The 14857-nt window shown below is 51.4% G+C and overlaps 1 long non-coding RNA gene across 1 annotated transcript; it reads right to left on the minus strand.

Moving 5' to 3' along the window:
- Positions 1802–8041, minus strand: LOC102167106. Its single transcript, XR_001301254.2, has 5 exons — positions 7636–8041; positions 6898–6942; positions 6294–6454; positions 4444–4566; positions 1802–2868 (listed from the first exon to the last, which is right to left on the minus strand). It is a non-coding gene; the product is annotated as an uncharacterized LOC102167106 (long non-coding RNA).

The following is a 14857-nucleotide window of genomic DNA, read 5'->3' on the forward strand; positions in this document are numbered from 1 at the left end:
CCTCCAGGCACCTCCCCTGATGCTCCAGCTCCTCTCCCATCCTCACTTACAGGAGTTTTGCTGTTTGGCCTCTCCCTCCCCGTGACCTTGAGATGCCATATGTCTGCCCTTAGCTCTTGCCCTCTGGCCCCTGGCACTGTTCCTGACTCCGTAAGCACCCTACAAACTCCTCTTGAAAGTGAAATTGCTCATCGATTTCTGAAATTAATCCAACTCAAGCTTTTCTTGGCAGTTGTCTGTAAATTGATTCAAGATGCCCAGGGGCAAGGGCAGGTGTGCTGAAGAAATCCAGGAAGCCAGCCTCTCCCCTTCTTTGGAAAACCTTCCAGACTCATTCGGCTGTTTTTCCGTCACACGTGTACAAACTCCGGGGAGCAGATGTCCACGCCTGGATAAATATGCTGTTCCTGGTGAGCATGAATGCCGTGAGCACAATAAATCATTAGAAACAAGAGACACCGCTGGCGGAGGAGGGCGGGAACTGCTTTCCCCAGCACTATCTGAAAGGCAGCGACACCAATAACGCCGCCTGTCAGAGCCAACGGGGGGGATCAAAGCGCTTGCTATTGAGCATCCTGTTTAATGGATGAGTTGCGTTCGTGGATTGAGGCTGTAATGAACACAGAGGCAGTGAGGATCACACAGCCAGCGGTGTCAGAGCAGGACAGGCGCCAGAGGGCGGTGAAGACAAGCCCCACCTGAGATCAGAGCTGCAGGCGGGGGCACAGGATGCCTAATCCGATTTCTACCCCTGCTGGGCACCTCTAAGCAGAACCCAGAGACGGTGTGGAGCTAACTGGCTGGCCTCTGGGGGTGCCTTCTGCGGCACCCAGCTCGACATCGCCTGCCGCACTCGTGGGAGGGACTCGATAAAGCTTGCTGGATTACGGATTCTAAACTCTCAACGCTGGCAGTGGGTCAGCCACGGAACCCATAATCACAAGCTCGTGGGCTGACTCAGTCCCCAGAAAACAAATGTGTCAACAGATGCCATGGATGAAATCGTTCCTTACTCGAGGGTGGATGATGCTTGTCTGCATCTCATCACTGACCAAACCTTCTGGGTCTGAGCAGCGAAATTTTGTTCCAAGGTTTCTCAGCCCAGCTGCGCATCAGAGACACCTGGAAGTCTGATACGAAGATGCGGGTGGCGGACCCACCCAGACTGGGTGTGGGTGCTGTGACGGCTCCTCCCACGTGTCTCCAGAGGGCCCCAAAGACAGAGGACCCCGGGTTTGCAGAGGAAGGGTCACTGTCCCAGCTCCGCCACTGGACTCCTCTGAAGTCGGTGCTGGGCATTTCATAGAATCTCTTTTCAGAATCTCAGCTTCCTCCTCCATAAAACAGGTGCAATAAAACCCTGTGCCCCTTTGACCGCCTGAGCCCACCAAGGCACAGGAACCTCTCTGCAGACCTTATAAAGCAGCTACCTGCTAGAATAGTATTTGATTTACCTAGCAAGCATGGCTTTGCTTCATGACACTCAGATTGGATCAACATCTCATTTGACAGTTTTTCCACATAAAAGTAAACTTGGCTGGAGTGCCCACTGTGACTCAGAGGTTAACGCAACTGACTAGTATCCATGAGAATGCAGGTTCGATCCCTGGCCTCGCTCAGTGAGTTAAGGATCCAGTGTTGCCGGGAGCTGTGGGGTTGGACCACAGATCTCAAGTTGCTGTGGCTGTGGCTGTGGCCGGCAGCTGTAGCTCCAATTGGACCACTAGCCTGGGAACTTCCAGATGCTGTGGGTGTGGCCCTAAAAAGAAAAAAAAAAAAAAAAAAGGCAGCTGCGCATGAACCCAGGGCCACAGCAGAGGTGAACCAGTCACTCCCACTGTGCCGTTGATATGCCGACCATGAGCTTGGCCATGTGGTCTGTAGCACCTCGTATCTCACTCCCCAGTATCCAGCCCCATGCCCACCCCCAACATCCATGCATCTGGGGGGGACACGAGGGCACCGATCCCGGAATCCAAGCCCCAGCCCGTCCCTCAAAGCCCGCAGGCCCTCCCTTCCATGGACCCAAAGAAACACAAAGAACTGTTCACCCGCCTCCTCCCCTAAGGAGGTCGACTCAGAACTCAGAACCTTGGCTGTCCTTCCAAAAAGGGAGACCCACAGAGCAGAAATCAACCTTTTCATTCTGCTCAGCCTCCCGCAGCAGCAAGATCAAGTCCGGTTTCCCACTCAGCAAAGCCACTGGCGTACCAGCAGCCACGTTAGCCAAGTAAGGCACAGTTGGTCTTAAGCACAGCGGGGGCAGGGAAGGGGGGCCAGAGCGCCTTGATACAGATGAAACCTGTGATCTGCATCCAGTCAACAGAATTCAGCAAAGGGACCGCCTAGTCACTCAGCTCATTCACTTGATCATAACACATCACGGGATGCTCGGTCTCAGCAAACTGGAGAGGCAGGCCCTCCGCTAGCCGTCAGGAAATGGGCTGCCAAAGCATATGAGCAGGCCCATAAGGGGGCCCGTGAGGGGGCCACATGGAAAGGTACTTCAGACCCCAGGAACTGAGAGCAGGCCCTGGCCCACAGTCAGCAAGAAAGTGAGACCTCAGTCCTACAACCAGAGGGAGCCGTATTCTGCCAACAACCCCGCGAGCTTGCAGGAGGCCCCCAGCTCTTGAAAGGACCCCACTGGGCAGCTGACACCTGATCTGCGGCCAGGGACACTCTGATCAGGGAACCCAGCTGAGCCCACCCAGATTCCCGACACACAGAAATGATGAGATCACGAGGGCACCTGCTTTAATCTGCCGAATGTGTAGGAACTTGTGACACGGCCATGGAAAACCCTGTTTTCGGTTTCTTTCCTGTCTCACGATGCTGAGCGGGATACGCGAGGTAGCATGTAAGGGTCTGGGTATAAAAGAGAGCAAGTAAAAAGAAAAGGAAATAAATGAATAAAAGTTTAAAAAAATAAAAGAGAGCCGACCCAAACTGGGACACTTTGCTCTGACTTCTGACTTCAGAAAGAGTGCCAGGTCAGAAGTTCAAAGACCTGAGTTCAAGTTCAACTCCTGCTATTAACCTGTTGTGCATCCTTGAGCAAGTCTCTGCTGCCTGGTGCTTAGCTTGGAAATTCGGAGGCTCTAGTTTCAAAAGTAAGACCTTGGGCTTAAGGAGCTCACATTTACTTCCAGATTCTCTCCTCTGCAATTTTATCTGCCCTCTGATCCTTCATGTGTCACAAGAGCAGAGGGTGGGGGAACAGAGGCAGGTGTCGGCTTTCCCGGGGACTAAGATGCCCGAGGTGGGGGCTTCCTGGGCTCCACGCAGGCTCACAGTCCCCAGTCAAGTTCCCTCTCCTGCCCGGAGCTGGAGTGAAAACGCTATTAGGCCTCAAGGCACAGCCAAAACCGCAACCCACTCTTCAGTCCAAATTGGGAATAGCTTTGGGAACAATCTGCTGGCTGGCAAATTTTTCCTACTTTCTACTGTCTGAGCACATTCTTCTGAGCCTCGAGGGGACAATGGGAATCACAGCTCCCCCTTCACACCAGTCAAGGAATAACTCACACGGGAACTCACTCAGCCCACAGCTTCTGCACAGGGGTCTGCCCAGGGTGGGTGAGAAGCCTGTTGCAGGGATGCCCCCAAGCCTCCCTGGCTGGCCCATCAGCAACATGGCAGAGAGGGCCAAGACCTGGCTGCAGCCGTGGAGGTCAGGGAGCACCCAAGACCAAGAGCTGTCAGGGCCACCACGGCCACCTGACACCAGGAGCCCCGCTCTGCCCATGCCACAGACCCAAGTGCATTGCTGGGAGTAGCTGGGGACCCCTCTTGCTCAGGACCCATCGGCCCTGTTTGGGACACTCACACTCTGCCCCTGGTGGGACCACCTCGCCCCCCTCAACCTCAGGCCTTAACTCCAGCAGCAGGCAGCTGGTGGCTCCACTCGCCACCTAACTGGATGAGTCCTAAATGAATGCCCTCGGCACAGAGGGTGGGCACAAAGCCAGGCGACCCCAGAGGACCCAGAAAATGCCCCCAAGGGTCATTCAGACTATTTTTAAGCAAACGAGTTGCTGCTATGCCAAGAATAGCAGCATCTCCAGAAGGAGCTAGCGGTGAGTCTCAGCTGCCACCACTGCCAAGTGGGACAACAGGAGTGGCCATGGGGGCGTGGTTGGGGATCCCCGCAGAGAAGCAGGTCCTGCTCCCCAGAAGCCCGGGCCCTCCCTGGACCTGTCCTCAACTGCCCATCAGCGCGTTCAGGAGATTCCCCCTCCCCCACACCCAGAGCCCTGGGGGCCCTGAAGTGTGTCTACCTGCAGTGAGGCCACATGGAGTGGTACCAAGAGGACATCTGGACTCCTGAGCAGGCTGCACACTGATGTCAACTGCACGTCCCCAGCTCCATCCACCCCCAGAAGGCAGAATCAGGGGTAAAGGCCCACCCGGGCACAGTGTGACCTTGGGCAAGTCACTCACCTCTTGCTTGGAGCCTCAGTTTTCTTATCTGTGCAGTGGGGCCAATGCAGCACCATCCTGCCACAAGACGAAAGGACAGAATCTGGTGTTTCTCAACCTCTCTCCTGACAGAGCACATGGAAACTGTGAAAATATTTGCACACAGGGAGTTCCTGCTGTGGCGCAGTGGAAAGAAATCCGACTAGTATCCATGAGGATGCGGGTTTGCCCGCACTGCCGTGAACTACAGTGTAGGTCGCAGACAAGGCTCAGATCCAGCAGCTCTGATTCAACCCCTAGCCTGGGAATTTCCAAATGCCTCAGGTGTGGCCCTAAAAAGCAAAAAAAAAAAAAAAAAAGAAAGAAAGAAAATATTTGCACAGCCGCTGAGTAAAGGAACGAGGCTGTTTGTGGGATTCCTCCTGCCCCTGAGCCCACCCAGCACCCAGAGCTGGAGGGGGTCCCATCTGGCAACATGGCAGGATGCCAGGGGGCCTCGTGCCCAAGGCCTGGTCCCCAAAAAGCACCAGGCAGGTGCTTCAGCCCCCCACCCAGTGCAGGATTTTCTCGTCTCATCAGGGAGGCCTGGGACAGGGCTGCGCCACCATTTTTATTTTATTTATTTATTTATCGTTGCCACTCCCATAGCATGTGGAGGTTCGGGGGCCAGGGATTGAATCTGCGGCTCCGCAGCAACCCGAGCCACCACGGTGACAACACGGGAGCCTTAACCCTCTGCATCATCAGGGAGCTTCACAGCACCACCAATTTTTTTTTAAGGGCTGCACCCATAGCACATGGAAGTTCCCAGGCTAGGGGTCGAATCAGAGCTGCAGCTACCAGCCTACATCACAGCTCATGGCAACGATGGATCCTTAACCCACCGAGCGAGGCCAGAGATCGAACCCTCATCCTCATGGATCCTAGTTGGATTCGATACCACTGAGCCACACACAACAGGCACTCCAGCACTGCCATTTTTACCCAGCTCCTTGGTGGTTCTGGAGCAGCGGGCGTGCAGGGCCAGGTTGGGATTTTCAGTTCTAGCTGCTCAGAGCCAGCAGGCTCTTCCCCTGTGGGGTCACTGCTCCCCAACCCATCCCACCCCTTCCTGCAGCCCACCCACTGCTAAGGGTCCTCCCCAGCTAATTAGCAGGCAAGGCTCACTCTGGGAGAACTGAATGGGTCCCTTCTGCTCCCCGGCATCCCTCACAGTGTCCCTTTGTAGCCAGCCAGCATCCCGACCAGGCCAAACGGGGTCCTCGGCTGTTTACTCTCCATGCAATTTTGCCTTTGCCTCCTGCCTCCCACCTTCAAAGCTGTGATGGGGCAGTGTGGGGGCTCCGTGGGGCCACGTTGCCCTCTGGAAAAGTGTCTGGCCATGGGTAGGGCCTGGTACCACAGACAGGCCTCGGGCTGGCTGTTTGCAGGGGCGTATCGACCCAAACAGCCAAGGCCTGGCGGGAAGGGAGACAGAGTTCTGGCAAAGGGGGCTGGCGCGGCTCCCACTCCTCTCCTCCCACCAAGCTCCCCCAACACCCATCTGCTCCCCCAGGATGCAGAGCCCCCTTCTTGAGGCGGCCCAAAGAAGGCTCCACCGAGGCAGACATTCCTCCAGGAGAGACCCCTGGTTACACTAAAGGGCAAACTGGCACAGCCTCCCCGAGAGGGCCAGGCTGCCGTGGGCTGGGCCCCGGGCAGCCGGAACAGGGAGGGGTGTGCGAGCCAGGGGGGAAACCTACCACCCCTCCCCGGATTATAGAACCAGCTGGACCCCACCCCACCCAGGCCCTGCTTACCAAACCAGCCCCAAACACTTAGGCTGGGGGGCTCAGGGTCACTGCTGTCTTTAGCATGGGGTCTGGAGTTACCTCCACAGCACAGACGTGGGCAGCAGGTTCTGTGGGGGTCCAGCCTCGCCTCCCACATGAAGACTCTAAGCGCTGTCTGCCGTCCCCAGGACCGGGCCTGGGACCTCCCAACTGGGCAAGGCTGCTGCGGGGACAGAGGAGCTAGAGCATGGGTTGGCCCTCTGTTGGGAAGGAAGGACATAATCATTATCACTAGTCACCCATCAAGTTAAGGAAAGGCAGACACCAGGCAAGTGAACCCGGGTCAGAACCCGGGCCTTGAGCACGTGACTTCAGGACTAGGACCTGGCCCCCAAGCTACCCAGACCCAGGGGGTTCCTCATTTCCTGGGAGCAATGACACCTCCTAAGCGAAACATCAACTCAGGGTCCTACCCAGTTTCGCCCACCCAAACCAAGGAAACCCCTCACTCTAGACATAGCCTTGCAGGTTAATGAGTCTAGGGTGGGTACCACCTTCAGAACCCACCACCCTGGCATCTCCCTGCCCAATGCTGGGGGCCTGTGGGGTCCACAACCAGACCCCAGGAGAAGTGTCCCCACGGGGGAATCCCTGTGCCACCCAGACCAACAGCACCCACCTCTCGGAGCAGAGCCCCAGGTACCTGCACGTTTATCAAGTCTCAGGCAATCCCAGCATCCTCTGGAGTCTGTGAATTCCCAGAAGAGAAGGGCGGGGTTAGAGGAGGAATCAGGCAGGACCCGGAGGACCCAACACTGCCTCTGCGGGCACCCTACTCCCCTTTTCTAAGGGAGGAAACAGATGAGGTTTCAGAACTCCAAGGTTAAGGAGCTGGTAGCTGACTGACCTTGACGGACTCCCGAAGCCCGGGTGGGGGATGGGCAGCGCCTGGCTCCTGCCTGGATGCCCTCTTTGGCTCCCCTGTCCCGGGCTCCCAGGAAGACTGCACTTGAGTCCAGCTCTGGACCCAGGCTCTGGCCTTGCCCTTGGCAGTCACACACCCAGGGCTGGCAGACCTCGCTAGTGGGCAGGACTGTCGCTATCTCAGTGATCAGGGGCCAACGTCCAGTCACAGCCAAGGGAGCCCAGGCCCCTCATGTTCACACCCATGACAGAACTCCCCTCCCCAACCACCAGGGCAGCTATGTAACCCCACTGGACAGGGACAAAGACTGAGGCCCGGAGAAGCAAAAGGACCCACCTCCCCTCACACGCACACCCCACTCCCTGCCCTACGACCCTGTCCTTGAAGGACCCAGGCTGCAAATCCCTCCCACTGCGCCCCCAAAAGGAGCGTTCAGAAAGTCCCAGGAGGCCCTTTCCACAGGGTTGGAGCGCCCCCTGCCCCTTGCCGTGTGGAAACGCAGGCGACCATTGCTACCTTGTCGGGTAGACCAACAGGCTCTTTAAAAATCACTATCCCTGCGCGGTGGGCGATTCTCCAGGGGCTCAGCACACAGTGAACCGAAGGGGGCTCCAAAGGGGATGCGGCAGGTGGTGCCTGGGCTCTCAGTGGGCCCACGCGACTCACAGAAAGCCCAGAAAGCCGAGCCCCAGAGCCGGGTGTAGGCGAGAAAAGTCTGAACCCGGGCCCCTCAGTAGCATCATGCGTGCAGAGTGTGGCCGTGGGAGATTTGTGTCTACGTTTCCGATTTCCCTAAAAGGAGCACATTTAAGTGTAGTCATGAACAACTTCTGCAAAAGTACACTGCATTCGGCGAGCGATCGCGAGGCTCGGGACCCCACGCCTCGCCCAGGACCCCTGCCCCTCCGGCTACCCGCCCAGCTCTCCCCCGCGGGGCTCCGGGACACCGGCCCTCCGAGCCTCTGCGCAAGCGCAGGGCAGCACGCTGCTGGGGCCCCGGAAGCAAAGCTTTGCGGACAGCGCCCCCTGCCGTCACGAGGAGCTCCCGCCAAACCCGACGACTCCTGGTTTTGTTCAGTTGTTCTGGGGGCGATGGGTCATGGACGACGAGAGGGCAGCTCGCCACAGCGCTGTCCCCCAACCAGAACCCAAAGCCCCCTTCTCTGCGGCTGAGGAACTGACTTTGGGGGAAACTCAGTCAAGAGAGGATCTTGAAACCCGAAACGGGACAAGTATCTATGAGGGTGTGGGTTCCATCGCAGGCCTCGCTCAGGAAGATCCAGCTGCGGACATAGGTTGCAGATGCGGCTCGGACCCTGCGTTGCTGTGTCGTAGGCCCGCAGCTACAGCTCCAATTCGACCCCTAGCTTGGAAACTTTCATTTGCCCTGGGCCCAAAAAAAAAAAAAAAAAAGGTACAGGACATGAACAAAAGGTGAAGGATATTTACAATCTTCTGCCTGGGGTCACCGTCCCCGGCTCCCCTATGGGTTCAGAAGGCTACTGACCTGGATGCTCACCGGTTGGGGGTTCAGGCCGCCCAGATCAGTCCCAAACCTCACCTCCAGAGACCAACTCAGTCAGGACCACCCTTTCAGAAACATTGGCTTAATTTGACCCCCTCATTTCATAAAGGACAGATAGACAGTGACTTGTCTAAGGTCGCAGAACCACGGCACAGCTAGAAAACTAGCAGACTCTCCCCAGTTTCCATCCCAGCTCTGCAACCACTGCTGTGTGCTCCGTGGCAAGTCCCTTCCCGGAGTCTCCACGGTCTGCATTCTAACATGAATTGATGGGCAGTGGACCCGCCATCATTCCAGAAGTCCAGAAGTCCATGCACATCCTCACCCAGGCTGGAGCTCCCAGATCACCAGATGAACTCCTGCCGCTTTGTGTGTGCTCTTTGCTTTTCTGTTTATAAATTACTCTCAGGAATAATTACTTCTAGGTCGTTAATAAGTACATGGCTTGGCCCTCTGGAACCACTAAATTAAGGTGCTTTGTGATTAAAAAAAAAAAAAGGGGCAGAAGAGGTTGGAGGCTAATGGCTCTTACTGGCATCTTTCACCCTTTTCACTTTCCATCTTAGAGAGGAAGATGCACCTCAAAGGCCTGGCAAGGCTGACAAGATCAGAAGGGTCCCAGGCCTTCCACAGCCAATTGATTCAGGAACCAGAGCCGTAAAGGTTCCTACCGAACAGGATGCTTTGAGCCAGGTTCTGCCCTACTCCCGTTTATCTTTGGCTGCCATCTGCTCTACACATGAGTATTGTGATGCAAATTATAAAGACCGTATTTGCCAGATAGTTCATTAACAATTTGAGGGACTGGATCAGTGCATGGGGTAGGGAGAGTCTCATATCAAAATAAAGGCTAGGGAGCTAATAAGACTCCTCTGAGCCATTACACATGCATGGAACAGTAGAGGCAGTCCTGAAATCTGTTTTTAAAGAGTGTTTCTTAAAAGGACTAAGCTGTTTACAAAACAGAATCAGGCTGACATATTTAGAAAACAAACTCATGGTTACCAAAGGGGAAACGTGGGGAAAGGATAAATTAGGAGTTTGGGATTAACATATACCCACTGCTATGTACAAAATAGATAACCAACAGGACCTACTGTATAGCACAGGGAACTCTTCTCAATATTCTGTGATAACCTATATGGGAAAAGGATCTGAAACAGAATGAATGTACCTGTAATCACTTTGCTGTACACCTGAAACCAACACAACATTACAAAGCAGCTATACTCCAGTTTATAAAAAAGACTAAGCTGCTTTTGTGTCTTTATTATTCATTCGAATGCCTCCTGCTAGTATTTTTAAAAATCCATTCCCCCGAGTTAGGAACCAATTGAAATGCTCTTACACACATCTGGGGCCTCTCAGCCCTGCTCCTGGAGGAGCTGTCCCCTGCCTGTCCCCCCTCCTCCAGCCACTGGGGCACCCGGACCAAATCCTGCCTCCCCTAAGAAGCCTGGTCCAGCCCACCCAGGGCGCCATGGCTCCACCACTTACTGTTTCACCACTTAGTATTTCAACAGCCTAATTCAAGTTTGCCTCTCAAAGCCTTGGTTTCCTCATTTGCAAAATAATGGGGATATTAGCACCTGAGATAAAACTTAACACATTAGGGGTAGCGCCTGGCACATCCTGCTTAACAAATGCTCTTTCTTCGAACCACTGCCTCTCCTCTTGGGGCTAGCCACAGGGTACATAATATTTTCCAAATAAATATACTTGTAGTAGGGAAGAATAAATCTAACTCCATATTGGATCTGTTTTTTAATTTAACCTTTGTAGTCTGTTGTTTGTATTCTACAAGAACGTAACCTATAGACTGAAATAGACAGGATTGCTCATTCTCAAAGCTCTGACCTTTAAAGGTATAACACTTTTCATTCGTAGAGAGATTTACAAGTTGTAGAACAAAGATGGAGTCCCCTGGTGGCACAGCAGGTTAAGAGCCTGACATAGTGTCTGTGAGGAAGCAGGTTCGATTCCTGGCCTCGCTCAGTAGGTTAAGGATCCAGTGTTGCTGCAAGCTGTGGCGTAGGTCACAGGCGCAGGTTGGATCCAGCTGTTTTGACCCCTAGCCCAAGAACCTCCACAGGTAGGGGCTGTAAAACCAAAAAAAAAAATCCTGCGTTGTCACTGCTGTGGCTCAGGTTGCTGCTGTAGTGTGGATTTGATCCCTGGTCTGGAAACTTCCACTTGCCAGGAGGCCCCCTCAACCCCCCACCCACCTTCAAAAAAATAGCATTTGTCTCATTGGAGGTTTACAGGAACATGGTGACCTGACCTACACAGACGGCTGCAAGAACAAAGGATTCTGGGAGTTCCCATCGTGGCGCAGTGGTTAACGAATCCGACTAGGAACCATGAGGTTGCAGGTTCGATCCCTGGCCTTGCTCAGTGGATTAAGGATCCAGCGTTGCCGTGAGCTGTGGTGTAGGTCAGACACGGCTCAGATTTGGCATTGCTGTGGCTGTGGTGTAGGCCAGTGGCTTCAGCTCCGATTGGACCCCTAGCCTGGGAATCTCCATATGCTGCGGCAGTAGCCCAAGAAATGGCAAAAAGACAAGAAATTAAAAAAAGAACAAAAGATTCTGAGACGTCTACAACAGCCAGCAACAGCCCCCTCCCCTTTTAGTATAAAATTCTGACTAGGGTATGAAGATTCTTTGGAGCATCAGTCTGCCACATTCTCTGTCTACCGACCTTCCGAATAAAGTTGCTATTCCTTGCCCCAACAGTGCATCTCTTTATCCGTCTGTTGTGCAGCAAGGAGTATGAGCTCAGCCTCAGCAACATACTGACTCAAAAGACCCATGAGGCCAAGTATCATGTCCATCCCTTTCACCAATGGACCCTCAGTGCAAGCCCAGTGCCTGGCATGGTCGTCTAAGTCAATGGCACCTGCTTTGCAGTCAATATCTACTCATGCCCCCACTTTCCAAAGGCTGCACACTAGATGCCTGGGAAGTATTTAATATAGATTCCTAGGCCCTGTCCCCAGAGATTCTAATGGAATTGATTTGAGGGAGGGGGCCTGGACATTGATGTTAAGTTTTAAGCACACCAGGTGACTTCAATAGGCAGCCAGGGTGGAGAGCACAGATCTAAGCCTACGTGAGGTCCTGGCCCAGGATTCCAGACTCCCCAACACCACTGGCTCTCTTATTGTTCCCCTGTGTTCTAACTGTTCTCCACAGCTCCTCTGCTACTCTACAGGGCCTTTCTTAAGCCATTAAGGGCTTCAAAGCATTTAGCACAAAGCTTACAGATTTGTTAAATTCCCCTCCCTTTAGGGCTTCTCTGATGGGTGAGAATTGCTGATGCAAATTGAACTTGACTCCTGATAAAGAGCTTATGCCTCCAGGCAGCATCAGTACCTGCAAGGACTGGGAGCTAATTGGAGATGCAGAACCCCTTCCTACACACCAATCAGAATCTGCATTCAAGAAGGTTCTCCAGCCCAACTGCACACCAGAATCACCTGGAGACCTTTAACCTTACTGATGCTGGGTGCCACCCCAGATATTCCAGTCTGGGATAAAGCCTGAGAAATCCTGGTGATTTTTTTTTTTTAAGTTTCACTGAAGCCTAGTTAATTTACAAGGTTATGATAATTTCTGCTGTACAACAGTGACCCAGTTATACACATGCACATATCTATTCTCTTGCTGATTCTTTTCCGACATAGATTATCACAGAATACTGGGAAGAGTTCTCTGTGCTATACAGCAAGTCCCCACTGGCCAATCATTCCATATACCTGAGTGTGCATATGCATGCTCCAAACCCCTTGTCCATCCCTCCCACCTAGCCGCCATCTGTCCCCTTTGGTAACCACGTTTTTCAAAGTCTGTGAGTCTGTTTCTATTCTGCAAATAAGTTCATTTGTATCCTTTTTTTAGATTCCACATATAGGTGATATCATATGATGTTTGTCTTTCACTAAGTATGATAGTTTCTAGATCCATCCATGTTGCTGCAAATGGCATTATTTTGTTCTCTTTATAGCTGAGTAATATTCCATTGTATATATATATATATATATATGTATATATATATATATATATATACCACATCTTCTTTATCCAGAGGTTGATGGCCATTTAGGTTGCTTCCATGTCTTGGCTCTTGTAAATAATGCTGCAATGAAATTTAGGGTGCATTTATCTTTTCAAATTAAATACCTAGGAATAAACCTACCTAAAGAGACAAAAGACTTGCACTCTAAAAACTATAAGACACCAATGAAAGAAATCAAAGATGATTCAAACAGGTGGAAAGATGATAGCATGTTCTTGGGTTGGAAGAACATGTCAAAATGAGTATACAACCCAAGGCAAACTACAGATTCAACAAAATCCCCATCAAACTACCAATGGCATTCTTCACAGAATTCAATCAAAAAATTTTTTAGGAGTTCCTGTCGTGGCGCAGTGGTTAACGAATCCGACTAGGAACCATGAGGTTGTGGGTTCGGTCCCTGCCCTTGCTCAGTGGGTTAACGATCCGGCGTTGCCGTGAGCTGTGGTGTAGGTTGCAGACGTGGCTCGGATCCTGCGTTGCTGTGGCTCTGGCGTAGGCCGGTGGCTACAGCTCCGATTCAACCCCTAGCCTGGGAACCTCCATATGCTGCGGGAGCGGCCCAAGAAATAGCAACAACAACAACAACAAAACAACAACAAAAAAGACAAAAGACAAAAAAAAAAAAATTTTTTTAATTTGTGTGGAAACGCAAAAGACCCTGAATAGCGAGAGAAATCCTGAGGAAGAAAAGCAGAGCTGGAGGAATCAGGCTCCCTGGCTTCAGACTATACTGCAAAACCACAGTCATCAAAACAGTATGGTACTGGCACCAAAACAGAAGTATAGTTCAAAGGAACTGAATAGAAAGCCCAGGAATAAACCCAAGAACCTATGGTCAATTAATCTATGACAAAGGAGGCAAGAATATACAGTGGAGAAAAGACATTCTCGTCAGTGGTGTCTGGACAACTGGACAGCTACATGCAAAAGAATGCAATTAGAACATTGTCCAACACCAGACACAAAAATAAACTCAAAATGGACTTTTTAACATATATATATTTTTTATTACTCAATGAATTTATTACATTGATAGTTGTACAATGATCATCACAAGTAATGGATTAAAGACCTAAATGTAAGAAGGGTAAGATTTTAAATGTTCTTTAATTACTGTATGATAGATAGTTTCTTACCACTATGCACTCAGAATTGTCAATTCAAACTGTTTCCAATTTGAATTCTACCAAGTTTTCTTAATTAGTTTCTAACAAGATTTGCTTCATTAATGGAGTTTTTATTATTGTTGTAATTAAAAATAATTATGGAATATGTGCACACTCCTCAAATAAATAAATAAATAAAAAGACCTAAATGTAAGATGGGATACTAAAAAACTTTTTAGAAGAAAACATAGGCTGAGGACTCTGACCTTCTCAGAGTAATGACAATAAAAACAAAACAAGTGGAACCCAATTAAACTTAAAAGTTTTTTGCACAGCCAATGAAACCATAAGCAAAACAAAGAGACAACCCACAGCATGGGGTTGTCTCCAAAAAAATACAAACACCTCCTGCAGCTCAATATCAAAAAAACAAACGAATGATTTTTTTTAAAAAAATGGGCAGATCATCTAAACAAACATGCCTCCAAAGAAGACATACGGACGGCCAAAAAACACATGAAAAGATGCTTCACATCACGAATTATTAGAGAAATGCACATCAGAACTACAAGGAGATACCACCTGACACCAACCAGAATGGCCACCATCAAAAAGTCTACAAACAGTAAATGCTGGAGAAGGTGTGGAGAACCTCTTACCTTGTTGGTGGGGATATACTTTAGTGCAACCACTATGGAAAACATTATTGAGGTTCCTCAAAAAAAAAATAGAACTACCATACGCTCCAGCAATCCCCCTCCTGGGCATCCATCCAGAAACCCTGGTGATTATAATGCACGGCCACAAGGTGACCTGAGGCTCCAGGTTTCGAGATAAGGTTGGGAGCAGCTCCAGCCATCCCCCTTCCTATATATAGTCCCAGCCAGGGGTGAGAACTGGCAGCCCCTCAGCATTTTAGGAGGGACCTCACACTGCAGTTTGCCACGTGTCTTACGAGACTTAACATCTGCAGGGGCTGGGCAGGTCTAAGTCAGAACCCCCCACCCAGACCAATAAGCATTGCCAT

This window comes from Sus scrofa, chromosome 14 (assembly GCF_000003025.6).
Source record: "Sus scrofa isolate TJ Tabasco breed Duroc chromosome 14, Sscrofa11.1, whole genome shotgun sequence".
In the NCBI taxonomy this organism is placed as follows: domain Eukaryota; kingdom Metazoa; phylum Chordata; class Mammalia; order Artiodactyla; family Suidae; genus Sus; species Sus scrofa.